The sequence below is a fragment of the Idiotropiscis lumnitzeri genome, chromosome 20 (genome assembly GCF_059441095.1).
Source record: "Idiotropiscis lumnitzeri isolate Australia: NSW breed Sydney's pygmy pipehorse chromosome 20, RoL_Ilum_1.0, whole genome shotgun sequence".
Taxonomy (NCBI): domain Eukaryota; kingdom Metazoa; phylum Chordata; class Actinopteri; order Syngnathiformes; family Syngnathidae; genus Idiotropiscis; species Idiotropiscis lumnitzeri.
This window is the reverse complement of record NC_142410.1, coordinates 4724405-4749714: the sequence shown is the minus strand read 5'-3', so window position 1 is coordinate 4749714 and position 25310 is coordinate 4724405. Positions and strand designations below refer to the sequence as shown.

At 41.5% G+C, this 25310-nt stretch overlaps 1 protein-coding gene across 2 annotated transcripts in view; it reads right to left on the bottom strand.

Annotated features, from left to right (window-relative positions):
* LOC148317218 (retinoic acid receptor alpha) overlaps window positions 1-19798 on the bottom strand; it is a 183206-nt gene extending 163408 nt beyond the window's left edge. For both annotated transcript variants that reach the window (XM_088284077.1, XM_088284076.1), the window contains exons 1-2: window positions 19675-19798; window positions 18739-18818 (exon numbers count right to left, since the gene is read on the bottom strand). The gene's annotated coding sequence lies outside the window, so the exon portion shown is untranslated. The remainder of the gene's footprint in view (window positions 1-18738; window positions 18819-19674) is intronic.
* Between the last annotated feature and the right edge of the window lie 5512 nt (window positions 19799-25310).

Here is a 25310-nt window from a genome sequence, read left to right as displayed (position 1 = left end):
CACTCACAGTCGTGCCAAATCAACCTCAGGAGCTCATACACTTCTACCTACAATCTAACATACGCTCAATCACAAATCACAGCTCTAATAAGAACAATTCAAACATTCTGAAGCAGTCCCGGAAGGCAACTTTCCAAACACGTGCATTCACATCAGGCACGTCCAACGCCGGGCGTGGACCGTAGGTTATATCCGAGTCGAAAGACAACTGAATGAGGTGCTAGCGCTCAGATGAAACAGACCAAACACACGCTAGCATACACACGCACACATCCTTCTCCCGCCCTCCGACTGCAGTGTAAACTGTGAAGTGACACAGTTGATATGCTCATCAGGTGTCCGTGTATAATCGGGGATAAGTGTTTGTGTCATGCAATGCTTTGTGTGCAATGACGTCGGGAAGCTCTCTTGATGCTAGAATATTTGTGCTCTGGGAAAAGTGAGTACATTCTGTGCAAGAATTCCTTATAAACCAGCAACTATTCCTTCACACAGGATGGGTGGTTTCAGCACCTCTTCCTGGTTAGGTTATTGCCAAGTATCGGCTGACATTGAGCTAGCTCGTCTTCCTCCTTAAAAACTGATTATAACCCACCGGGCTTTATTGTAAGCTCCATTTCGTCATGCTACTTGCACATGGAACTTACTCAAATGTCATCTGTAAAATTGCAATAGCTGGGTGAAGTCAATAAAAAAGATCAAGTATCCCTCGCTGAGAGAAAGGTTTTGTTTTATTTTTTTAATCGTGGAATCTGAGCTGGACTGACTCACTTTAATAGCAGTTCAATGTGATGTCCCAAGTCCCCCCCCTCTCTGCAACAGGTTGTTTGCTTATTGATTAGTGTGTCCTGTTGTGGCAGTAATTGAACGGCCTGATGAAGATTGCGGATCATAACATGCCTGACGCGAGCCTTCGAGTAAAGGCAACTAGGTACAAATTGACAAGAGAATAACCATGTAAAGGGTTTTGTAAAACTTTTTTTTTAATACATTTTAACTTAAATGTTTTCCTCATGACTGAAGGTGTATTCCATACGTGACGAAATGTTATACATTTGTGTTTCCCTTTTAAATCACTTATACACCATCTCCAGGCGTGGGCAAACTACAGCCCGGGGGCCACATGCGGCCTTTAAACGTTTTAATCCGGCCCGCTGAACTTGGAAAAAAATGAAATGAACAAACCTTGTTAATGTTTTATTTTATAAATACTGTGCTTTTTCAAATACCTAAATATTGTTGTAATGCTTTTGTTCACTTTTATTTAAAGTTAAATCTGTTCCTCGTCCGGCCCCACTGACAAATTTTAGAACCCATTGTGGCCTGCCAATCAAAGTTTGCCCACCCCAGATCTATACACTCGTCATGCACTTATTGTAACTTGCCATTTAGCATGTGCCATCGGTGCCGTGAAATGGGTATAGTTAGATACAAGTATGAGTCATTATCAGATGATAATAATCGGTGACTGTAGCTTCCTGGACAACTGATAAAGAATCACTGTCAAACAGAAACTGACCTTGTCTAAAAGCTGCCAAGTGTGTTACAACCTTAAGCATCTTTGTCAACTGCGCATTCATATGGTATCCTAAATACGTTGTCCCACAAGGCTCTATACTAAGGGCTGACCTATTCAGGCAAAGCTATGAATTCTTTACTTGTTGCGGTTACTATTCACAGATAATAGCTTTTGAAATGCCATGTTCCACAAGGTTCTGTTCCAGGCCCTCACTTAGGCATGCAACGCTACAAAATGCACGGCATGTAAAATTCCCCAGTGTAATCACACCCAAAAACTGCGCACCCATTTGTAACGAACAGCTTTCAGTATTTGATAATAACCATTTGGTAAACCACAGGTCTCTGTCCTAAGCCCTGACCTTTGTTACTGTTTATATTGCTGTTGTTTCAAAACTATTCTCATCTGATAGCACTTGAAAAGCAAACTGACAGATTTCAGTTAATCAGACTACGATTGTATGTGTGTTACCCTGTGCCTAAAATGGTGTCCTACAAGGCTGTGCCCTATGCCCCCACACATTCATGCAAAGCTACAAATTGCATCACACAGAATGGTTCCGATATCATTTCCCACTGACCCCAGTCCATATGTCATCTGGAATCAACCGGTTTATAAAATTACATAATCGGACTTCAAATTAACGTGTTTCAATATATCATCAGGCTCAGCCTCAAACGCTCACTTATTCCGACAACGGTAAAATACATTATATGTTGCAGATTCCACTTATGCTAAGATAACCGCACTTAATCACGATTCGACCACCATGACCAGTATGCCACGAGGCATATTATTTGAAGATATATTTTGTATTATATTCTACTTTGAAGATACCACAGGGAGAACAAGCTCCTACTTCTTAATAAGGGAGGAGGTTGTTACAACACACCGGGATCATCACGTCTACCACAGGGCACAAAGCGAGAAGCACAGGAGGCCGCCACGACAGTGCATCTGGAGTTGACCAGATGCGTTCGGAGCTCAGTGACAGGCACAGAGATTAAGGTCACACTGCCTAGCTTGGATGAGCGCCAGGCGCCGCGTGATGCTAATGGGTCGGCAGAGACAAGGCGTAGGTAGGCTGGCAGATGTCCGCGCAAGGCTCCGTGTCCCCTCCGCAAGCCAGTTCTTCTCGAGCCAAACAGATGGATAATGATATACAAAGCATCAGCCAGAGCTTTGAAAAGTCCGAAAATATTCCAACCAGCCTTCTTTATTATAGCAGACTGCATCACTTTTGTTTCCTAACTTCACTACGCAAACACTAGTGTGTGGACAAAAAGAGGAAACAGAGAGAGGAAGTCAATTTGACACAGGACACGAAAACTATAAAGTACAAAAGACAATATAAATAGTAAACCACGTGCAGAAATGGGCAGTATGACGTACATTTCATTATAAAGAATATTAACATAGAAATGTCAAATTATTATAATGCAAAAAGTTTGGCTCATTCAGGATATCTACCGTATATTTATCACTTGACCAAAATTGCCAAATTTGTTTTCTGATAATGTACATTTCAACTTTTTCTGGACTAATTACATTCTCTAATTGCATATGTGATGGTCACCTTTCGCCCATCATGCTCCTTTGGGGGTGGTGAATGTTGAACCGTTTGGATAAATTCGACTAGACAAGACTGTCCATGACTTGCTGTGATGCAATGCCTTAACTCGCTTGCGCTTCAGTGTTCATAAAAGCAGACGTCAAACAACACAGGAGGCTGCTAACCGAGAGGAGAAGGACAGCGAAAGCGGCCGGTGGGCAGTACTGAACTGACTGCGCATGTAGTACGCAAGCTCCCGGGAATCACTGGAAACAGGAACATGAGTCCACATTTCTAGACAGTGACTGTCCTAGTTTTAGGAGCACAGTCTAACCGCGCTCTCTCGCTCCCTCTCTCGTTCTTTCCGTTTTGTTGCTCTGCGTCCAATGTCATTGTGGCGCAGCCAGATAAATCATACAAAGCTTGACGTTGGCTATCAAAGGCCATTGGATCACTTATCGAGCCGTATTGTGCAAGGGGTACGTAGGAGGGTGGGTGGATGAAGTAGCTGCAATGAATGGCATCCAAGTTTTGAAATGATGGTAACATCCTTTTAATATCTCTCTTTCACTGTCTGCCTCTCACTTCCCGTCTTGTCCTCAGTTTTTAGGCCACCGGAGTGGAAAGTTGGCCTGTCACATGATATTATCAGGGGTGAGGAGTATTACGGATGACACGGAAAAGGGGGGGGGGGGGGAATTCAAATTTCCAAGGGAACGAAAAGTCAGAATATGAGAACGATATAGTATTGAAGTGAGATTATTTTGTGGAAAAAAGATTGGAATATTAAATATTCTGACATTTTCTAATTTCTGATTGCAATTTTTTTCATGATATTGTGGAGACTGGAGGAACTCGATATTGTTTTTTGATTGATTCATTGCTTGTTTGTAAAAAAAAAACATGGGAAGAGGGCCTTTAAAATAATTGCATTTTTAAAATCAGAATTCCTATACTGAGGGGGGAGGGGAATGCAATTAGATTATATTTCAAAGTGGTTCAGCCCTACGACTCAAAGGCATGTATTCTTTATCCTCACCAAAATAAGTAATATTACTGTGGCTTACTGACTCACATCCAGTAGATATGCAACTCTTTGATTGTGTCTGCATTTCTGTATTATACTGCCCCCTGGTGGCCAAGTTGGCTCACCAGGAACAACTGGGTATCAATCATGATGCGCAAACCGTGTAACCGTTTAGATTCCATTTATATAATGTATGTTATCGCTATGCTTTTTTTATAGTAGAACATTCAAGAGCGCTTGTTTCCTGTTTGGTGTTTTAGGAGTCTGGGGAGATAACCTTTAACTGCAGCTCAACCCCACTCCCCACCCCACCACCAAAAAAAAAAAAAAAAAAAAAAAGAAAGAAAAATCCAACCAAACCTGCCCAGGCAGCATTAGCGTATTTTTTTTCACTCTTTTCTGTCAGTCTTTCCCTCCTTTTTAAAGATGTGAGAAAACCCAGCCAGAAGAGAGGGTTTAAAAATCGAAGCGTGGAAGGTGCCAGGAGAGTTTTTGGAGACAGCTCGGGCGAAAAGAAACATTCACCCTAAAAACTCCGCAGAGGTTACACGAGGACTCGAATATTCAGAGCGTGTTCTCGTTTGCAAAAATAAAGAACGGAAGGGGAAGAGAGGACAACAGGTTTGTTCATTTGTTAATCCCTTAAAGCTCTCGCTAACTCTGATCTGTTCATCCCACTCTCTCACTCAGCAGCAAAACCACGAACAACTTTGGTATGATAATATTTCCCCGGAGATGCTGCAACTCCACCTCTGATTTTTCTCCATTTTGAATTTTTTTTTTTTTGTGTTGTCGTCCTCATCTCCGTCATTTAGCCGCTTCATTCGCGGCCCATCCTATCGCTGTCGAGCAGTGATGCGTGAAAACTGCTAAGGGCCAAACCTCCGCCATGGGGCCTCTTAAGAATTCAAGGTCACCTCTTGACAAAGCTCACGCAGCAGTGAATGCAATGTTTCACAAGGCATGCCGTGTTTTGCAATAGTTGACGCACTTCCCTGCCAATTTCATCTGTTAGTTTCCGTGTAAGTTTTTGGACCATTTAGAACACCAGCAAACTCAACAATAGGAAAAAGGATGAATGGTAGATCAGATCACATCAATCGATAGATAACGAGCTACTAATTTTGGATTATTCATGATTTAAATGGAATTTTTGAAAAAGATATCTGCCCTAGGCTGACGCTACAGTTTGTCACAGTTGGTTTAAGATCAACTCTTATACGATCGTGATATGATATCAAAACTCTTATTTCGACATGTTGGCGACGTTGACAGTGACGTACGGTCTGCGGCCGTCAGCCAAGCCAACATTGATTAGCGCTAGCTGTCAGCAGCGCACCAGCCAATCAATCATGCCAATCGATCGAGACCCCGTTGAAGGAAAATGTGTGTATAGTGCCGAATGGCTGCTGTCGTCTAGTATAAACAGGATATGATTTGAGTGTCAGGTTTAAAATGACAGGAAATGAGGATGATTTGTACGGAGTCCTAAATACGATTACGTTGTGGTCACAATGTGCGAAATTGAGGCCACTTTTTGTTTTCTTTTTTTTTTTTTATAATTTTCTAGATTGAAATGAATGGGTTGAAAAAGAAAAAAAAAAAAAGGTGTTTTTCTTTTAACAATACCGAGTTGAGGTGGATTGCAAGCACGTGGACAGAGCAAGGCCTCACCCAAGGTCTCTATACATGCACAGCATGACGTATGCCGGTTATTATCCGGGACAAGGACACCCTGTTTCACCGTTAACACAAATTTCATATGACCTACAAGCGAAGCCCTTCGCAACGAGAACAAAAATTAGTCAACTTCCCATTAAATAGGAGCGCATCGCTCATCTTCACGCACAAAGCACAACATATCTAATATCAACACAAAAAGACGCCTGCATCAGTCTTAACCAATCCAAATCACATCTTATGAGCCGCTTCGCTCAGATTCGGGGATAACGCGCAGTTCTGTATCGCGACGTGATGAATGATAAATACAATTTTACTGGAACAGCAGTGGAAAAAAAGATTATGCGATTTGGCTAGAGACTGCAAATTGCGATTATCTTGCCTCACGCCCCAAAACAAATTAGAGCCAATACTTCTCTTGACGCCTCCAGAGTGCGCAATGAGAGAGAGTGGGAGAAAAGAAAGAAAGACGAGCAAGCAAACACAAATGATGGCTCGCTAGCGGGGGTGAAGCACACTCCAGCTCATCTTATGTATCCGGGGGAGGAGACGAAAACAGCAATCAAGCACGGGGCCTTAAAGAAAATGCAGGAGGGGAAATTAGAAGACCTTCCCTTTCTTGCAAAGACCAGAAGCGAAAAGCCCATCTTTTATGGCTCGTGAACAATATCCTGCATCCTTTCTGAGAATTGTGAGACAAGGCACTTTAGGCGTGACCCCCCCCTCCCAAACTCACAAACGCAGGCATCCTCACACATATGTTCCATCACATAGGTGTACACACACAAAAAGGGCACATTACACATGAAAGGATGTGGGCTGTGAGAGTATGTGTCTTTTTATCAGGTGAGGGCGAAGCAAGGAGGGGGCGGTGTAAGATTTATCTGCTGCTGTCGGAAAACTTTGACCCCGAAGTTGTAAATCTGTCAAAGGAGTCTAGCCAGCTCAACAGGAAACACGGAGAGGAAAGGAGGGGCAGGCGGAGTAGAAAGGTGGTGGGGGTGGGGGGTGGGGACACTGGGGGGCAAAAGGCACACCCACGGGCTCAAGCATTTCAAAAGGGCCACCTTTCAGAGCTGGGGAGCGTGGAGTGTCCCTCTCGCCATGTTTACAATACTGAAAGTGATCCCACACAGCTGGCAAAAACCATCCAGTTGCCCCCAGGAGCCGACACGCCCACCATCAAATTCAGCGCACATCAGTTGCCGGTGACAAAAGTTGGCGTGAGTATAGTATGGAACAGTATAGTAGTACACATGTACTGGACATAAAAATGGGTGCGCCTTCATTTTTGTGCTGAGCACGTCTCGTTGAATGCGTTTAAGACTTAACACACCACTGGCGCACCAGACAATCTGGTGACTGAAATTAGTCTAGACCAGGCGTGGGCAAACTACGGCCCGGAGGCCACATGCGGCCCATTAAACGTTTTAATCTGGCTCACCGAACATGAAAACATTTTTATGAATAAACCTTGTTAATGTTTGATTTTCTAAATATTTTTTGTTGTAATGCTTTTGTTCACTTTCATTTAAAATTAAATGGGTTTTTTTTTTCCTCCGGTGAGGTGAGGTTACCAAAACACTCCATCCATCTGCTCCTCGTTCGGCCCCTCTGACAAATTTTAGAACCCATTGTGGCCCGCCAATCAAAAAGTTTGACCACCCCTGGTCTAAAGTCTTGGGTGTCGTGTAACGCAATTTTGGTGAATTTGCTTGAGGGACAGGAAGATAATGATAATAATAATAATAATAATAATAATAAAACATTTTATTTGTGGGCGCCTTTCTGAGCACTCAAGGACACCTTACAACATGCAGTTAAAAATATAAATACAATGTTAAAAACAAAATCAAATCAAATAAGATCAAATAAAACAAATGGAAAATTAATTCATGATCAGAGTGAATAAGCTTGTTTAAACAGATGTATTTTGAGGTTGGATTTGAAATGTGTTAATGAGTCTGAGTAACGGAGGTCAGCGGGGAGTGTGTTCCAGAGCTGGGGAGCAGAGCGACTGAAGGCTCCGCTTCCCATGGTGACGAGGCGAGCAGGGGGGCAGTGAGGAGGAAGAACGGAGAGAACGGACAGGTGTCGGAATATGGATGAGGTCAGCTAGGTATGGAGGGGCAAGGTTATGGATAGCTTTGAAAGTGAAGAGCAGGATTTTATATTGAATACGGTGTGTAATGGGGAGCCAGTGGAGATGTTGGAGGACGGGTGTAATATGGTTTCTGTATGGAGTGAGCGTGATAATGCGAGCGGCTGAATTTTGGACCAGCTGAAGCTTATGGAGGGTTTTTTGAGGGAGACCAAGCAGGAGGGAGTTACAGTAGTCAAGTCGGGTGGTGACGAGGGTATGAACGAGTATAGCAGCGGAGTGAGGGGTGAGAGAGGAGCGAAGCCGGTGGATGTTTCTGAGATGATAATATGCAGAGCGAGTGATGTGGTTGATGTGTGAGGTGAAGGAGAGAGTGCTATCAAGGATGGCATCCAGACTCTTGACCTGAGGGGAGGGGGAGATGGATGAGCTGTCAAAGGGAATAGAGAAATTGTTTATTTTGTTTAGGGTGGATTTGGTGCCAATGAGGAGGAGTTCAGTTTTATTGCTGTTCAGTTTGAGGAAGTTTGCGGTGAACCATGATTTTAATTCCTGCAGACAGTTGGTTAGGGAGGATGGTGGAAGTGTGGTGTTTGGTTTGGTAGAGATGTAGAGCTGGATGTCATCCGCGTAGCAGTGAAAAAGGATGTGATGTTTCCTGAAGATATTACCAAGAGGGAGAAGATAGATGGGGCCAAGGTCAGAACCCTGAGGAACACCTGAAGTGAGGGGAAAGGGGTGGGATCTAAAACATTTGAGCTGGATAAACTGGGTGCGGTCAGAAAGATAGGAGCGGAACCAGGAAAGGGGGGTGCTGGTGATACCGATAGAAGAAAGTCTGTCAAGGAGAATTGAGTGAGAAATGGTATCAAAGGCTGCACTGAGGTCAAGCAGAAGGAGAATGGCAAGTGAACCGGAGTCAGCAGAGAGGAGAAGGTCATTGGATATTTTGAGGAGGGCAGTTTCAGTAGTATGAAGGGAACGAAAGCCAGACTGAAATTGTTCATAGAGGTTATTGGAAGAGAGATGGGTGTGAAGTTGAGCAGTCACTGTTTTTTCTAGAAGTTTGGAAATGAAGGGGAGGTTTGATATGGGACGGAAGTTGTTCAGGTCGGACGGATCAGAGCCAGCTCAGTAATAGTCATCGGTTCATCGTCCGTTCAATAACCTCCCGAAATTCCCGATGGCCACCATGCCCCAGTGTTGAGGCATCTGTCTTGGATAAATGGATATAATCGAATGTGAGGGGAAAAAAATCCACCATCCCAAACTCTCGTTGACAATTAATGACAAAAGAGAATGAAACCAATCATTCCGTATGTGTTAAGTGTTAGAAAACTACAGTTTCTGGTTTACTTTCAAACTCAGCTGGTATGGAATTAGAGAAAGGAAACACCCTTTTCGTCCTCCCCATTCCATTGTGGAAAGCCAAATGTACAGTTCCAAACAATTGCACGAATGGAGCTCATTTTACTTGGGAGGAATGGTGGCTCTGTAGTGCATGGGTGGCGTGTTATGACAGGCTGACGGGACGCAGCATCTTTCTGTGCCAGCTGTGCGGGCCAATGTTACACATTCGTTGGGGGAATAACAACATTTATTAGCGTGTCCTGGGAAACCTCGGCACCATGGCAAAGAGTGGCACGCAGCCACAGTCTGCCCTGAGAACAGCTCAGTCAACCATCTGGCCACAAGCTCGCTTTTACAATAGTGAGTCTGTGGGCAGGAGAAGACGACGAAGGGGGGAGCAGAGGGGTCCGGTGAACCCACGCATATTTGCGGTTCGGCAGTCGTGAAGTCATCGATTTGCAGATTGCGCCGAAATTATTGGTCTGTAGCGGCGGTTTTTGGGCTAAAGTCAAAAACTGTCGCTTAGGGTGCCATCTTGGTGCTGGTTCACAAATTTAGACAAAAGTAGTCATAGCAATTACATAGTAATTACGTCAATTACGCACATATTGTTCCGGACCGGCCCGCTATCAGCAGAAATCTGTGATATAGCGAGATTATATAGATTTTTTTTTTTTTTTTTTTAGTTTTAGTCCCTACGCAGCACCTCTTGCATAAGTGGACTTTTGTTTTTTTAATATTCTCCCAAACATGACTCTCCTTTCCCACATGGCAGGGCATCACAGTAAGTACATTTGAATGTTGACATTCGAATGCTATGACTTGCAAGTTTTTAGATATAGTGAAACCCGTTTATTGAGTAATAGGGGCGGAGTTGACAGTGAATAGTGAAATGCCGAAAATAATTGTCGCTCCCTGAGAAATCAAATGAAATGTGAATAAGTGTGGGTTATAGAGTCATAGATACAGTTGTTACAAGATGGCGACCAAGGACTACTTTTCTCCAAAAGAAGCTCATGCGATAGAACAAAAACAGAAAAATCTGTGAATTTTTCAGCATTTCACAGAGGATGAATTCCAAAAAAATTAAATCTGCAATTAGCCAAATTTGCGAAATTCCAAACCACGACTATTCAGGCGTTCACTGTATGCGGCCTCCATTTAAACATTCCTAATCATGCATTTACTGTCTGCAGTGCATTCAGTGAGATCATCCGAGAGCAAGTGGTCAACATTAACAGCCCACACCTTCATATTGCATCACCTAAATCCCCCCTGAAGGAAAAAAAAAAAAACTAAAATAAAAAAAAAAAATAAAAAACACCAGTGACAGTGAAAATCCATCGTGTCACCGAGTTATTTTACACCGAGGCTTTAACAGTGGACATAAAGTGTAGCGGCCTGGTGGGATTGCACATAAACGGAGCTGTGAAGTCCAACAAACAATGGCCCGCTGTTTGCTCTGCCTTAATTTGGATTGACGTGGCTGCCTGCTGACAAACAAGCGAGAGAGCGCTCAGCGGCGGCTATTTTTGCAAGTGCGTGCGCACAGTACAGTTAGTGTGTAAATGACAAATAGAGAAGGCCAAACCAGGTCAGAGCTCAGCTAGACAGACACTGAATGCAAGCGCGCACACACACACACACTTCTCACATGACTGTGCACGAGGGATTTTCATGCTTTCACTGACTGAAAGAGAAAGAGAGGTGTGAAGCCTTAGTCACGCGATGCCACTCTGTCTGGCCTGGTTTGCTGTTTGTGTGCGTGAGTGTGTCCTGTAAGTAAAAGCGGTGCATGACTGGCATTAGAGGCCAATTCCACGATATGAGACATGCACACAGGAAATCATCACTTGACACAATTTTTCGATTCAGAAAAAAAAAAATAATCAATTTGAACAGAATGTAGTAAGCAAATCGTGAGAAAAAAAAATATTCCTAAAAAGTATGTTAATGCTTGTAAACCGCTAATAACATTATGCATAGTTTGAACAGTAACACTGTGTAAATATAGGGAAACAAAAAGTAAAAAATTTGCTTTACAAAAGTATCTTCCAGGCAGCTCCCATTAGTCAAAACAGTTTGAACAGAGACAGCTACTTTAATAATTATTTGTTTAAAGTGTAGATTAGCTCCAAAATTTGAATGGCACCTCAATTAATGTCTAAAAACAAACAATTATAGAACGTTAAATCATATACAGTAGACATTTTTTCCCTTCTGTGGATCATGTGTCAAACAAGATACAAGCAAATTAAAATAACTACAAATTACTCAAATACTACAAATGTAGACGTTCAATGTATATTTCACATAATTACTTGTTTTCTTTTTAGCTTGCAACATCCACGTAGAGTACTGTAAAATATTTTATTAGTATTATTGGAGCTGAGACCTGGGGACAGTAAAATTAAAATATCCCATTTAGCAAAGCAGCACCATTTTTATTCCTCCAGACTTGTTGGCAGCAGGTTTTTCAGACTTGCGCATGTAAAGCGTGCACACAGGCACATGTGTTGGCACGGCGTGAGCGACGCGGCTACAGAGGGCATTAGAGGCCACGTTTGGGGAACTTGTTATGGTAACAGATACATGTGTGCTTTCATAGAAGGGGAAGTGAAAGCTGAAGGCTGCAGCTGTTCGCTTTTCTGCGGTCTGTGTGTGTGTCACCCAGAAGAGAAAGGAAGTGAAGAGCAGAAATTGCTCATGTGCCACAATTATTGGGATTTATGCAAGACACTCTTCTGTTTTTTCTTTGGGTGAGCGCATTGGACGGACACCAAAAAGAAGACATCAGCTCCTTGTACGCGTGAGTCATCGGTGCCCTTAAAGGTTTACCACTTCACAAGGTCATAATAACTACCACTTACAAATGGATGCCTTCTACTTCAGTTTTAATAAAACTCTGAAAGCCATAAGGCACTGCTCCCCCCCCCCCCAAAAAAAAAACACTAAATTATGTTTGGTAGAAATACATCTAATAAACAAATCTCACTGCACTTTGTATATGTTGACGTTACTTTTTCTGCCGTGTGATTCACTGGCAACCTTTTTTTTTTTCTGATTTCATACTGTGCCCCTCCCTTATTGGAGCAAAGCTTGGGAGTTGTTTCTCCCCCCTCCCCCGTCTTTATGATTTTCTTTTTCATCCAAGAAAAACCTGGGGCGCTGTTTTGAGGCTTCTCTGTTATGTCTCCCTCTGTTGGTCGTTGTTTTTTTGTTTTGTTTTTGTTTTTTTAAATGGATTTTGATGCGCCAATCCATTCCAACCAATCAAGTGTGTCGACTGCCTCTACAGTCTTATCCATAACCATAAACGGGATAAGCGGTGCAGAAAAAGGAATCTCAATTATGACGCCAAAATAGTATAATATAATTTCAAACCCATTCTACAATATGAGACTCTGAAGAATCAAGAGCCAACCCAGGCTAAACCAAGGTCCTACCCAACATAGTCATAGTCAAGATGTATCACTTCAAGATGCTTCCTTGACCACCAATTATTGTATTACTTTCCCATTTAGACAGGGCTTTGGCGGCATTTGGAGTTATTACAGATTAAATTTTGAATAGTTGAATTTTTTCAACTGGGAATACCAAATAAACTGTGAACGTATGTTGGATTGCGGTAGTCCAAAGTGCATTTGTGGAAGACTAAATGCAGCTTTGCCAGGCATTGAAGTGAATGTGATTGTAGACAGTAAGAAAACAAGAGTGCACGCTTGCACGCACATGTAAAAAAACAAAACACTCACACACACACACACACACACACACACATAAAAAACACGGACGGACTAGTGGAGCAAGGTGGAGGTTGACGTTGGCTTGAACCCAAATACCCCCACACTTGACAACCACGTACCCCCACCCCTCAGACTCGCACTCTTAAGCCCCGGGCTCTACTATGAAATCAACATTGGGTCCTGCAGGAAATGAGAGATCTCCACATAAGATAGAGAAGGAGGAGACGGTTAGAAAAAACTTTTTCACTTTTTGGCATGCAAATGTCCACTCTGCTGGTTATAATGTGCTTGATGTGCGTCTGGCCGCCTTCTTGTTTTTTCTGGCCGCTTATGCCAAAGTGGACGAGCAAGCAAGCTTTTCCAGCCTTCCAAAGCAGAGGTGGGGGACTCGAGTCACATGACTTGACTCGAATCAGACTTAAAAGGGATGTCAACCCCCAAAAATTATTTGCAATAAAATGTTCTTCGTCTTCACTAGTGACATTCTGATTAATATTGCATTTGTGGAATATGAGTTAAGGAGTAAAATCCAAGGGGCGGCCATTTTGTCACTTCTGATGACTGAAAATGACATCACAGTTGGCCTGGGCCCGGCTCCCTTGACATTTTCAGTCGACAGAAGCGACAAAATGGCCGCCCCGAGATGGCTAAAATCTGGATTTCGCTGTTCAACTCACAATCCACAAACGCAATATTAATTAGAATGTCATTTTTGTAAAGAAATTTTTGGGGTTGACTTCCTCCTTAAGTAGCCAATATTAGGACTAAATACAAAAATACCATTTTTGAGACAAAGTACAAGTACTTACATTTGTGTACTCACATACCAAAACTTGATATTACCATTACATTTTAATGAAATAAAATTACGTTTTATTTGAAGTATAAATTTGTATTGCTGTATTTGTGACTTGCTTGTCTCAAACTTTTAAATGACTAGACATGAGCTACAAAACTTGAGCGTCTGTTAGCTTGTTAACAACTAAAAAGTCCAAATTCATAACATATTGCAATATTTGTTTTTGAAAAAAAACATTGTATGTGCAAACCACGCAACCCACAAGTATGCTATGATGCCGACGCTAGATGCACCCTCATGAAGCACTTAACGGCAGGAGATCCAAAGATAACTAAATAAGTCCTAAATAAGTTATCTTTTTGATAAAATTGGGGTAGAAGAGATTAGCAACATGCAATGTTCGCAACAACGACGATATCTAACTTAATCCACCACGATAAAACCCATAAAGACACGACAACTATGTTAGCTTAACATTTTAGCTAACCGATAGCCAGTAAAACATAAACCAAGATTCATGTCTGTTATGCATTTATTGGGAAGACAAAGTAAAAGACAAGAAGGACATTAAAACGATGCGATTGTAAATGTGTTAGTACCGCTAAACACAAGTACAGAGTATATCAAGTATAAATATTTTTGACTGAACTTTCTGAACTTAGGTGACTTGAAATTTTTTTGGACACCACGGATATAATTTGACTTTTGTTTCCAATTGAGTGAGTTTTCGTTAGTTTATAGAGCAAGTTTGTCATTTTCTTTTTCATTTACTTTCAATTAATTTTTGGATTGGTATTAGTTTTTTTTTTTTGTTCCAAAAAAGGATTTGCTTTAGTCTACTTTTAGTACGTGAAAAAAGGTCACTATGGTCACTTGCTTAACTTTTTTAACTCGGAACTTGTTTAAAACTTGACGGTTAACAATTAAGACTTACTTCTGACTTGCTCATAAGCAACTTAGGCCTACTCCTGCTTTTGCTCTCCCGCCTCAACGACGTGTATTCCGGGTATGGGAGATATGATTATGATCTTTCCCGTAACTAGTAAACGCAGTGGTTCCCTGTTGTAATTTTCTTGTACGCGCCAGCGTGTGCAGCCGCAGATAAGCAAGCACCCACGCAATTGTGGGGCGGAGTGGAAGATGTGGGGGCTCGCTTAATGGCTTTTTAGATTTCCACCGAGTGAGTGACTTACAACTTTGGAGGGGAACAGCTGTTCCTGATTTGGGGAACAAAGAGGGGGGGAAGGCAGCGATCTGAGACTGGACTGGCCTCTACTTTAATGGCCTAAAATCCGCCTGTGTGTGTGTGTGTGTGTGTGTGTGTGTCTCTGGTCATCTTTCATGCACTGACTCTGCTGCGTAATCTCTCCTGCGTGTGTGTTTGTGCACGTGTGCGCGTTGGAGGGCAACAGGATACAAGTCTACAGCCATAGATTACTGCCGCAGAGTGAGCGAGAGTAGAATTACGGCCAAGCGACATTGAAGGTCAACTCATTTGGGGATGAAAAGAGAGAGGGGAAAGGAGGGGGAAACAAGGGAGAAGGCTCAAGCACAAGTGTGAGATTTAAAACGGGGGAGGGAGGCGGAAAAGAGAAGGGGAGGGCGGGAAAGGGAGATGAGGAGAGAGGAGATTAAGGCCATCCGAGCATTGAAAAATCTAACGTCAGCCAGGTGGAAAAAGTCCAAGTTGTTTTGAGCCAAGTCGAGCGAGGCGGCAAGTTTAAACGCCGTCTCGCTGGCTTCTTGGAGTCGAACCTTTTATGGCCCAGTTCCATCTCCTGAAATACTGTGGCCTGACCCCACCCAGCTCACTCCGCTTGCTCACACGCACTCATTTTGGGATTTTTCAGAGGTTGACAGTCATTTCCGGGAGAGTAACCTTAACTATTTGCTCGCACAGACCTTGAAGCTCTCACCATTGCGGTTAGTCGTTACAGGGGGGCCTCGGTTTACCATAGAGTTCCGTTTCTATAGCGACAATGTTTTTGTACCTAAGTGGGACTCACCATAGGCTAAAGTCATAATTACAGTGAATATTTCTATGAAAAACACTTCTAGGCCATAAATGAGACTCGCCGAACTGTCACGCTCATAATCGTACGTTGTCAGGGGCCTTTGGAGGTTTATTTCAGATTTAATACAGAGCAGTAGAGATGCGCATCACCAATAATAGACTATTTGAAATTTATCCTGCACATGGTACGATTTAAGGGGGGTTAATTTTAAAGTGAAATGATTCAATCGTTGTCAAACAATCTGGAAGAGCTCGTCAGTACAATAAATGTGTTATTATAATAATAATAATTTAAAAAAATATAAGTGCGTCTCTCCAATTAAAGCCGATTTGATAAGCATCTCGATTGAAACGATTAAGATTCAAGGACAGTACATTTTGAAGTGGAATGATTCAATACGATGCACTCATCTTTTAAAAACGATTCACTGACTTCAATCGATTTTTGTTACAAACTCTAAAACACGGGTGTCAAACTCAAGGCCCCGGGGCCACCTCCGACTTAATTTTGTGTGGCCTGCAAAAGCAAATCATGTGCGTCAACTTCCATGACCCTGATGAAAATCTCTACCAAAATTGAAAATTTTCTCATCTAATAAAAAAAATGGATAAATAAAAAATGATAAGACAACGAGGAACATCTAGACAAGACACGAGTGGCCGAGGAAGCTAATTGGCTGACGAGAACAGGTAGAAATAAAAACCTAACAAGAAGGACATTAAAAAAGGCACACAAGGAAAAACAATACTCACTTTAGTTATTACAACACAATAAATAACTTTTTCCTCAGTTAATTGCTTAAAGCTTTGTCTACTCACAGTTATCAAATATGAACATAACGTAAAGTGCTAGGTGCACCACTCCCCATTATTGCACGCTCCCAAATGGCGACTTCATTCCCCAACTGAACAAGCTGTCCCCAATTAAACACTCTTTGGTTTGAAACATGTCCATGAAAGTCACACACACGTATGCACACACCCTGTGCTTGGTTTCCTGCTGCTGCCTTTCCTCTGAGGCCCCCGTGCAGCGCCGCAGCCTTGTAAAACATAGCAGGTCAGTGTCACATGACCCAGGTCTAGGACGCTCCGGAGTTGGGCGTCAAAGAACACTTGGGCCGTGCCGATATAGAATCCAGCCGTACTGACGAGCGACGCAAAGCACAAACGGGAGAGAGAAATTGAAAAAAAGAAACGGGTATTACATCAAGTCTTAAAAGATTGCAGCACAACAACAATTCTCTTGATAGCTGAAACCTCTGTGAGAATATTAGTTCCCATATTCCATCCTTTCATCGCTAAAGAAAGAACACAACATGTTCTTACAAGAATTTATACACAACACCAAGCACTAAATCACATTACTGACCAGAGCATAACAAGAGCTCTGCTCACATGCAATACTAGGACAGCATTTAGAAGAGTGCAGACCTCCTCCAAGGCAACAGAACTACTTTTGACCAGTACTTTAATAAATAAGCACCTCCACGAGTCCCGCGACGAAATTTGGACAGTAAAAACCAATCCATTACTCATTGTGAAAAAAAGGTTTAAATACAATCTTGGATTGGCTAAAAACATTGAATGTACTACATGCAAAATCTGCTTGGCGTAGGTACCAGTAGTGACACACATCTTAGTTTATTTTGCCTGACATTTCTAAAGGACATATTTTCAAATGCATTTGAATTGTCTTTATTTGTCCTTTGAAACTCGCTATAAACATGCAAGTTATAATAATGTCATATTATTGTACGAGTAGAAATATTACAGTAATCCCTAACCCTGCTGCAAAACACGAAAAACTTGAGTAAATGATTTGTGGGACCCAAAACACCATCACACAATTGGAAATTCATTTCTACAACATTACTGTTGAAAATAATTATTTTTTTAAACCACCGGAAGTGCAGAAGTACATGCACATAGCCGAGGACTCTGCGTAATTTCCACTAACAGCCCAGGCTAAATTTAGCACATCACCAACATGCAAATCTTTGCACTCAGTTTAGATTTAATGGCTTCAATGCACTTCTTTGAGACCAATTCCTCTTTAGACGGGCCAATGGTACCATTTTGTGGCATCTTAACATTTTAGAAGTGAGGAATTGACTAGGTTATTCGGGGACTCAATAGCTTAATTAAAAAAGACTCAAAATTGTCTTTAAGGGAGATTGAAATTTATTTTTTGTGAGTGTGCGCGTCGATATCTGCTCAGTGATTGAATCCAGAGTGTACACCACTTCTCACTTGAACTCAACCGGGATAGGCTTCAGCTCACCCAGATCCAAATGGGCAACATAGAAAACAAATGGACAAATCAAATTGGTTTTTTTTATACATTTTCCACTTTCTACAGTGAATGATAACTCCAGAATCACTCCAATGTGTCTGAGATGCTACATCAGCCCAATGACTGATGACTCCCCTTTGGAGATGCCCCGCCTCCTCTTGCATGGCCCTGACTTATTAGAGCTGACATGCATATGGCATACACTCATCCTGGTAGCACTCAAAGAAAAAAAATAGAGAGGACGATAATATGTGAGCGTTTGCTTCACGGTGGTTTGTGAACCACAAACTCAGAGTCTCTCATCTCGCCATACGCATGTATTACAATTCTTATCCAAGGCACATGTCTGTCTACATCTTATTTGAGGAATCTTTAACTATTTGTCAAACTGCTGCTTGTTGTGAAGTAAAACACTCGCAGAATTTTTCTGGTAGAAAAAAAGAGCTGAATGACGGTTTGTATTTCGAGTCACTCGTAACTCAAGGCACCACTTAATGTCATTGAATTGCGCCCCCATGAAGGTCACGGGCTGTCCTTTCAATATAAATGTGGTCACTCATATGTGTCAGGCATGTCCTCTTTCAAGTATGAACCACTTTGTCAGGATGAAGTCTGTCAATGTCAGACTGGTGATGGTGAAGTGTCCTTTGCAAATACCTCAGCCCCGGCGTCTGCCTCCTCCTCTCGCTCCATCTTGCTCATCCTACATGTCACATCAGATTTTTTTCAGGCAGCCCCTGTAAAAGGGCAGAGGCTTAGTGAATTGATGTGGGTCGCTTACACGAGGACGGCCAGGGCAAGGATGAGAACACTTGAGCGCACGGGGGGGGAAGAATAGGTGAACAAAGAGGATGATGCTGTCCTTCATGCAAAAATGTCTATGCTTAAAAAAGACACACACGCGCACACGCACTGTCTACAGGTTGCCTTTCTCGCCAAATGCAAGTAGGGCAGCCATGCAGCTACATAACATGCTGCCTCTGCTTTGGAGTCAGCAGTCAAGTGAGGACAAACTGTGCAAGGACGACCCCTGTTGGTGAAGAATATGTACTGTTGTAGAATGGGAAGTATTATTTGAGATGAACATACTGTGTGATATTGAGAACATTCATCATCAGCCGACAGCAAGTTTGCAAAAATATTTGCGATGGAAATTGGCGAGTATCCATCACATGCTGGCAATGAGGGCTGCTTCGATCCCCGTCACACAACACACACTTGCTTCACAATGGAGTTTGTGATAATTCATGACCACTTGTGATTTACATTTCTAATGGAGGGACTCTCTGTAGCAAAAAATGACAACGTTGGTTCAATATCAGCCGTGGTAGTGATATCTACATAAAATTATTGTGTTACATATATCATAGAGTGAGTAGGCTAAAAAGAGACGCAGCACATAGTTCGGTATTCCTCAATAAACGTTTAAAATGTAAATCTTTTTAGTTAAGTTACAGTCTTCCAGTCGTCAGGGGCACACAAATAGATTAGTGCGGAATTCAGGAACAAAGAGCTTAATAAAACTGCTGCGTGCACGTGAAGTGACGATAGGGTGTGGTCTTGCTGATAGACGATTTTAAATAGTGAATTTACCTGCGTGAGAGAAGAGGGTTCAAATCCACCAGAAAGTACAGTTCACAAAATAAATGTACAATTTTTATGTCAAGAGTCTCTGATTTCAAATGTGGGCCCAGTAATTTTTGTTTTCGTTTGCATCTCCATTGTTTCACGCTGACAGTTAGCCACGCCCATCTCCTTGATTAGTCCACTCACCTGGACACACAGGTGCTTCAAATCAGCAAACAGCCATTATTTAACACTCTTTGCCAGATTGTTATTTTGCTGTCATGGATAGGCAACCCAAACCCCAACAATTATTTTACCCGTCTACCGCTGACGACAGGTTTTCTAGATTGTACATTTACATTTTGAAAGCTGCATAAAATTCCTTGAAATATCCTGCTGTAGGCATTTCAGCTGTCTAATTGGTTAATGGAGGAGAGAGGGGGTTGGTGTAAAAAAGGGAAATCCCATGCGCCTCTCAGGCTTGCTCCATGCCCACTGGACTGGAACAAGGCCAAAATACAGTACAGTCCCGTCCCCCGCGCCTCCCTTCCCAGCACCGCATGCCGTCCACCCACGCATCCAGTGGACTGGAGACGATCCAAGTTGGATGCCTCCGGGGCCGCAGTGCTGTGAAATGCACACTATTAGAGATGGAAGAGGCCAGACTAGTCACATTGTGTTTGATTTGAGCACTTTCCATAAACTTCATGTCATGTTTCAACAAATGCTCCAACTCGTGACGTAAGTAGCAGATTCTACAAGTGGAGCCGCAAGCGAGGCGCCTTGCGCTTTTAGCAAAGGTAAAAACGAAGCAGTCCTTTTTAGATCGTGCGTTTCTGAAGCTCAGTGATCCACAATGCTTGCAGACGTCCCTGAGGAGAGAGGAAAAACACACACACACAGGATGGATGCAAGGAGGAGATGGGGAGGCAGAGTGATGCTGGGGGAAAATATAGACTGGGTGCTCTGTCTTAATATAAATCTGTCTGTATAAAAGGTCAAAATTGAAAGTACGCAGACTGATGTCTCTTCCCTTCCAGACTCACAAAATAAGTTTACTACATTTACGCAGGTCTGTTGCATTCAAGTGAAGCCATCAAGTAACGTTTTCCTTTATAATATCCTACTGTCATGGCTATTTTATAAAAAGCTATTAGAACATTTAGTCGAAATGCTTTATCCATCAGCCAGTGCACTTTTTGTCCTCACTTTAAGCCATTTTAGCACAGCAGTAGAATGACTGTGTTTTACTAGCAATGTTTACACTACTGGGTCCAGCTAATAATCATGTGTCACACTGTTAAACCCTTAAAACTGCCTGATCCCCCCCCCCAAAAAAAAATAAATAATAATTTGACCCAACTTTTTTGGGTTGTTCATTTAAGCCAAATAGTTGGGTCAATGTCCTTCTACTTTTGTACTCCAGTCCCTCTACTAGTGTGGTGAAATGTCTTCCCTGTGAAGACAAAGCAGACAATCTCTAAAGACAGTTAGGGTAAAATACAATAAAATAAAAAAATGGGTCAAAATCAACCTGACCACTATTTGACTCATTTTTTTATTTATTTATTTTTTTTACCAAACTGCTTTCGAAGTGTAAGTACAAATATTTTAAGAAAAAAGGTCAAAGAGTTTTCCATACACTATAACAAGGGCTCTGACAATGCTTCATTAAAGCCACAAGCATTGCTGAAGAGGAATAGTAATTTTTGAAAAATAGTTTTATAATATACTTATACTGTAAACATTGTAAAATGAATACTTCCCTGATAGTGTCTGTGTGTTGACCATTATTACCCACTTAAAACCGCTGGGTCAAAAAAAAAAGGGTAAAAAAAAAAAAATGTTACTTGGGTCAATTTGAAATTTTTTGGGGGGGGTCACAAAAAAAAGTTGGCTTGTATTAAACAAAGTCCATATTATATAGTTGACTAATATTGAGTTATATTTGACCCAGCAAATTTAAGAGTGTACGTTTGCACAATTTCTGATCGGTCTCATTGGCATGCGGTCTAAATGTACCACCGCAACATTACCGCATACTGATGTAACTCTGAGAATGGACTGTTTTTCATCTCCCTCTGTAATGCAATAACAACATGTCTTCTTGCATAGGAAAAACCACAGCAGGCTGCAAGTAATAAAAGTAAACTTTTTATTTATTTTTTTTTATCACCCAAGCTTGTTAAAGAGAGATGGCAATATGAGGCCGAGTGTTGCAGCATCACTCATCTTAGACCAGATAGTCTCGCCGCCAGCTTAAAAGAACCAACTTCTCATTCTCTGGCGTGAATGTATTAAATACAGAAAGAAAATAGTCTGGTATTTAAAAATCCCCCCTCACCCTTCTCTCATCCAAGCGTCAGCTTGCACAGTGAAGGTACAGAGGTCAACGATGAACCAGGGACGCCCCCCCGAATGTCAACTGACAGGGAGGAAGGGGGACAAGTGGGGAAGTGAAGAAGGAGAAGAAGAGGTCTCGAGAGGCTGGGCGGATGAAGATATGAAGAAAAAAAAAATCTTGCATAACAGGATGTTGCATAATGCGTCCCACTTTTTACTACGTCACTCTCGGCTGCACGTTCGTACCCCACGCGAGAAGACAAAATGGGGTTTTGGTGTATGTGTGTGTTTTTATATGGAGTGTTCTGTCTCCGAGCAGAAGATGTGGAGTGACGGAAGTAGACAGCCAATAGGGTGAGGGTGCCATGCAACAGAGGGGGGTTAGTGTGTGTCTGTCTGTCTGTGTGTGAGACGGTGGGTGGGCGAATGTGGCCCGTACTGGTATTTCTGCCCTGTCACATCGTGTTAGTGACCAGCCGTGCATAACACAGCACTCTCCAAACCAAAAAAATACACACACACACACACACACGACACTGTAGATGCCACAAGGACATCCAGAGCAAGTGATCATCAACCCCCCCCATCCATCCACTCATTTACCTATCAATACGGCATCCCATAATAATCCAGCCCATCACCCGCAACTATTTCCACTCCCCATAGAGACTAATGTCAAGTGAATTCATCATTACAGGGAGAAAAAAAAAAAAAAAAGACGCAACGCGAAATTGAATTTTGGGGCTCTATTTCTGCCAATAATATTGATTTTTTTTTTTTTGCCCTTGAGGGATTTTAATAAAATTTCATAAAAGCAGAAATTACAAGTGCAGACTGATTTTGGTATAAAGCAATAAGTGGGATGCTGAAAATATTTTTTTTTAGTAGCACCTAAAAAAAATACTTTAACCTTCACTCCGCCTTCAAATATAGTAATGTAGAGATTTGCAAAAAAAATGAAGATGGCGTGAACAATATGGAAATTTATGTTTAAACCTGCTGTATATTTTTCTTACATGGCATGTATTAAACCACACAGACGTGCAGATAAATGACAAAGGTCAGTGAAAAATGGAAATTTGTAGGGGGAGAGCAGGAAATTTGTCAGTTATCACACAAGGAAATTAAATGTTGCTTTTTAAAATTTTATTTAAATGCATAATCTCACATTCTGTAAAACTACCCTATTATATGCCAATTCAAAAAAAAAATTTAAAAAAAGATTTTCACCTAAAAAAAATGTCACATGCATCAAAAAAAAACATTCAATGCAAAAAAAAAACTCTCACGTGGTTCATATAGCTCACACAAATCAAAAAACACACAAAGCACTTTCACTTGCCCTAACAAAAACTCACACACACTAAAATAAATCACACAAAAAAACTCTCACACATAGTGAACGTGAACTGTGAATGTAATTTGAAGCCTTCATTACACCAGACAATTAGAAGTTGTTTTTCCATCTTAGAGAAATCACCATGCTGATTGGCTCATGCTTGGAAGAAGTCAAGCAAGCAGCCTGATTAGTTTGGAGCCAAAGAATGAGGCAGCAAAAGCCGGCGAGACCTTCCTCATTACATTGCTCCACAGAATAAGACATGTATGAGTGGGCAGAAAGAGAAATGTTTAGCGTCAGCTCGGGGAAGCAGGTAGGCAGCCTCTTAATGTCTCATTCAAGCTGGAAGCAAAAGAAGTGAGAGAGAACTCGAGAGAGGTGGGGTAGAGACACTTCCACAAGGATTTCATCACTTCCATCTTCTCCTGCATGTCGATGTGAAAGACGGCGACGACACATGACCTACATTTACTTTTTGAGGCGGGCTCCAGCGGCAAGGCCCTGCGTGAAATGCAAAAAAAAAAAAAAAAAACACCACCTCAGTCAAAAATGAACATCATAAAAAAAAAGGATATAGGAAAAATGCATTTTTGATGAGTGGGAAAAGGTAGAGGAGCAGACAAGACAAGGAGGAAGTTTTGACGCTAATCCTCCTTCTGCTGTTTATATAACACACATCTCCTATTCTATTCCGTGCACTTCAAAGCGTTGCCAATCTGCATATATGATTCATCCAGGGAACAGCAGGAGGTGTGTGTGAGTGTGTGAGCGTGCACGTGTATATGTGTGTTCACTTGTGGGAAGAACGTTTGAAGAATCCTAAGCTTCTTTTGGAGTGTATTTAGACGACTTTGGAATGCGTGACTGCTCAAATCTCTTGAAAAGATTGTCACATTTGCAAATAAAGTAGTAAATGACCCAACTTGAGAAAGACGGATACAGTGGAGGAATAGCAGAAGATTCTTCTCTAGAGGTCATACTTTATATGCAGGAAAACTTACTGTAACATTTTCTGTTTTCTAATATTTCTATGGAAGTTGGAAAGAACCGGCCATATCACCCGGCAGGCACGTGCACACATGGTCAAGGTGGTGCTCAAGAATCTGCTCCTTTGCGCTTGATTAAAAAAGTGCCCTTTTTATCTGACAGCATTTTCTTTTCTGTATTCACCAATATTTTTATCCTTCCATTTTTCAAACTGCTTATGAAAAATTAAAATGATCCTCTCTGTGATAAATTACTCTTAAAGCGTATTTATGTTTTGCAGGCAGTGCTTGGGGGAATTGTACATATGCTCCCATTTTGCTTCCGCCTATGTATGTTAAAAAAAAAAAAAAAATCCAATGGTACTGGTTTTATTTATTGTATTTTTTGGGCTTGAGCACCTGCTCCCAATATTACATCAAACCTATACTAACTCTAAAGGCGACTTCCAAACTGATATGCAAGTGTAAAGAAAGGTTAATTACTGTAAAATCAAGATATATAAAACTCAAATAAATTAAATATTGTTGTGAGGCTTCTTTGGGCATTTTCAAGTTAGTCACAAACAAGGTTATTATAGTTAACGGGATCGAAGGAAATAAGGTACATACAACTTCAAAATTGTTTTGTTAAATTAAGTGCTCCCTCTAGTGGTACACAACAGAATTGCTAAATCAAATGTTTAAACTGTGCATCATGTTTCAGTGGCTTAAAACTTTTGAAAAGTCCAGTGCAGAACATTGATGAGCACATTTTAGCTGTATTTACTCATTAAAATTATCACAATAGATTTTTATTTTGAAAATGATTTTATTTACGTTTTATGCAAAAAGCATTTTACGTGTAGTCATTATTTAAGTGCAGTTTTTTTTCCCTATATTTAAGTTGAGTGTTGATGTGGTATATAAAATGTAAAATAAAACCTTTATTTAATGAACACTTAGGCCTACTACGCTATTTGAGAGCTCATTTTTTAGGTGTCACTTGGTGCAATAAG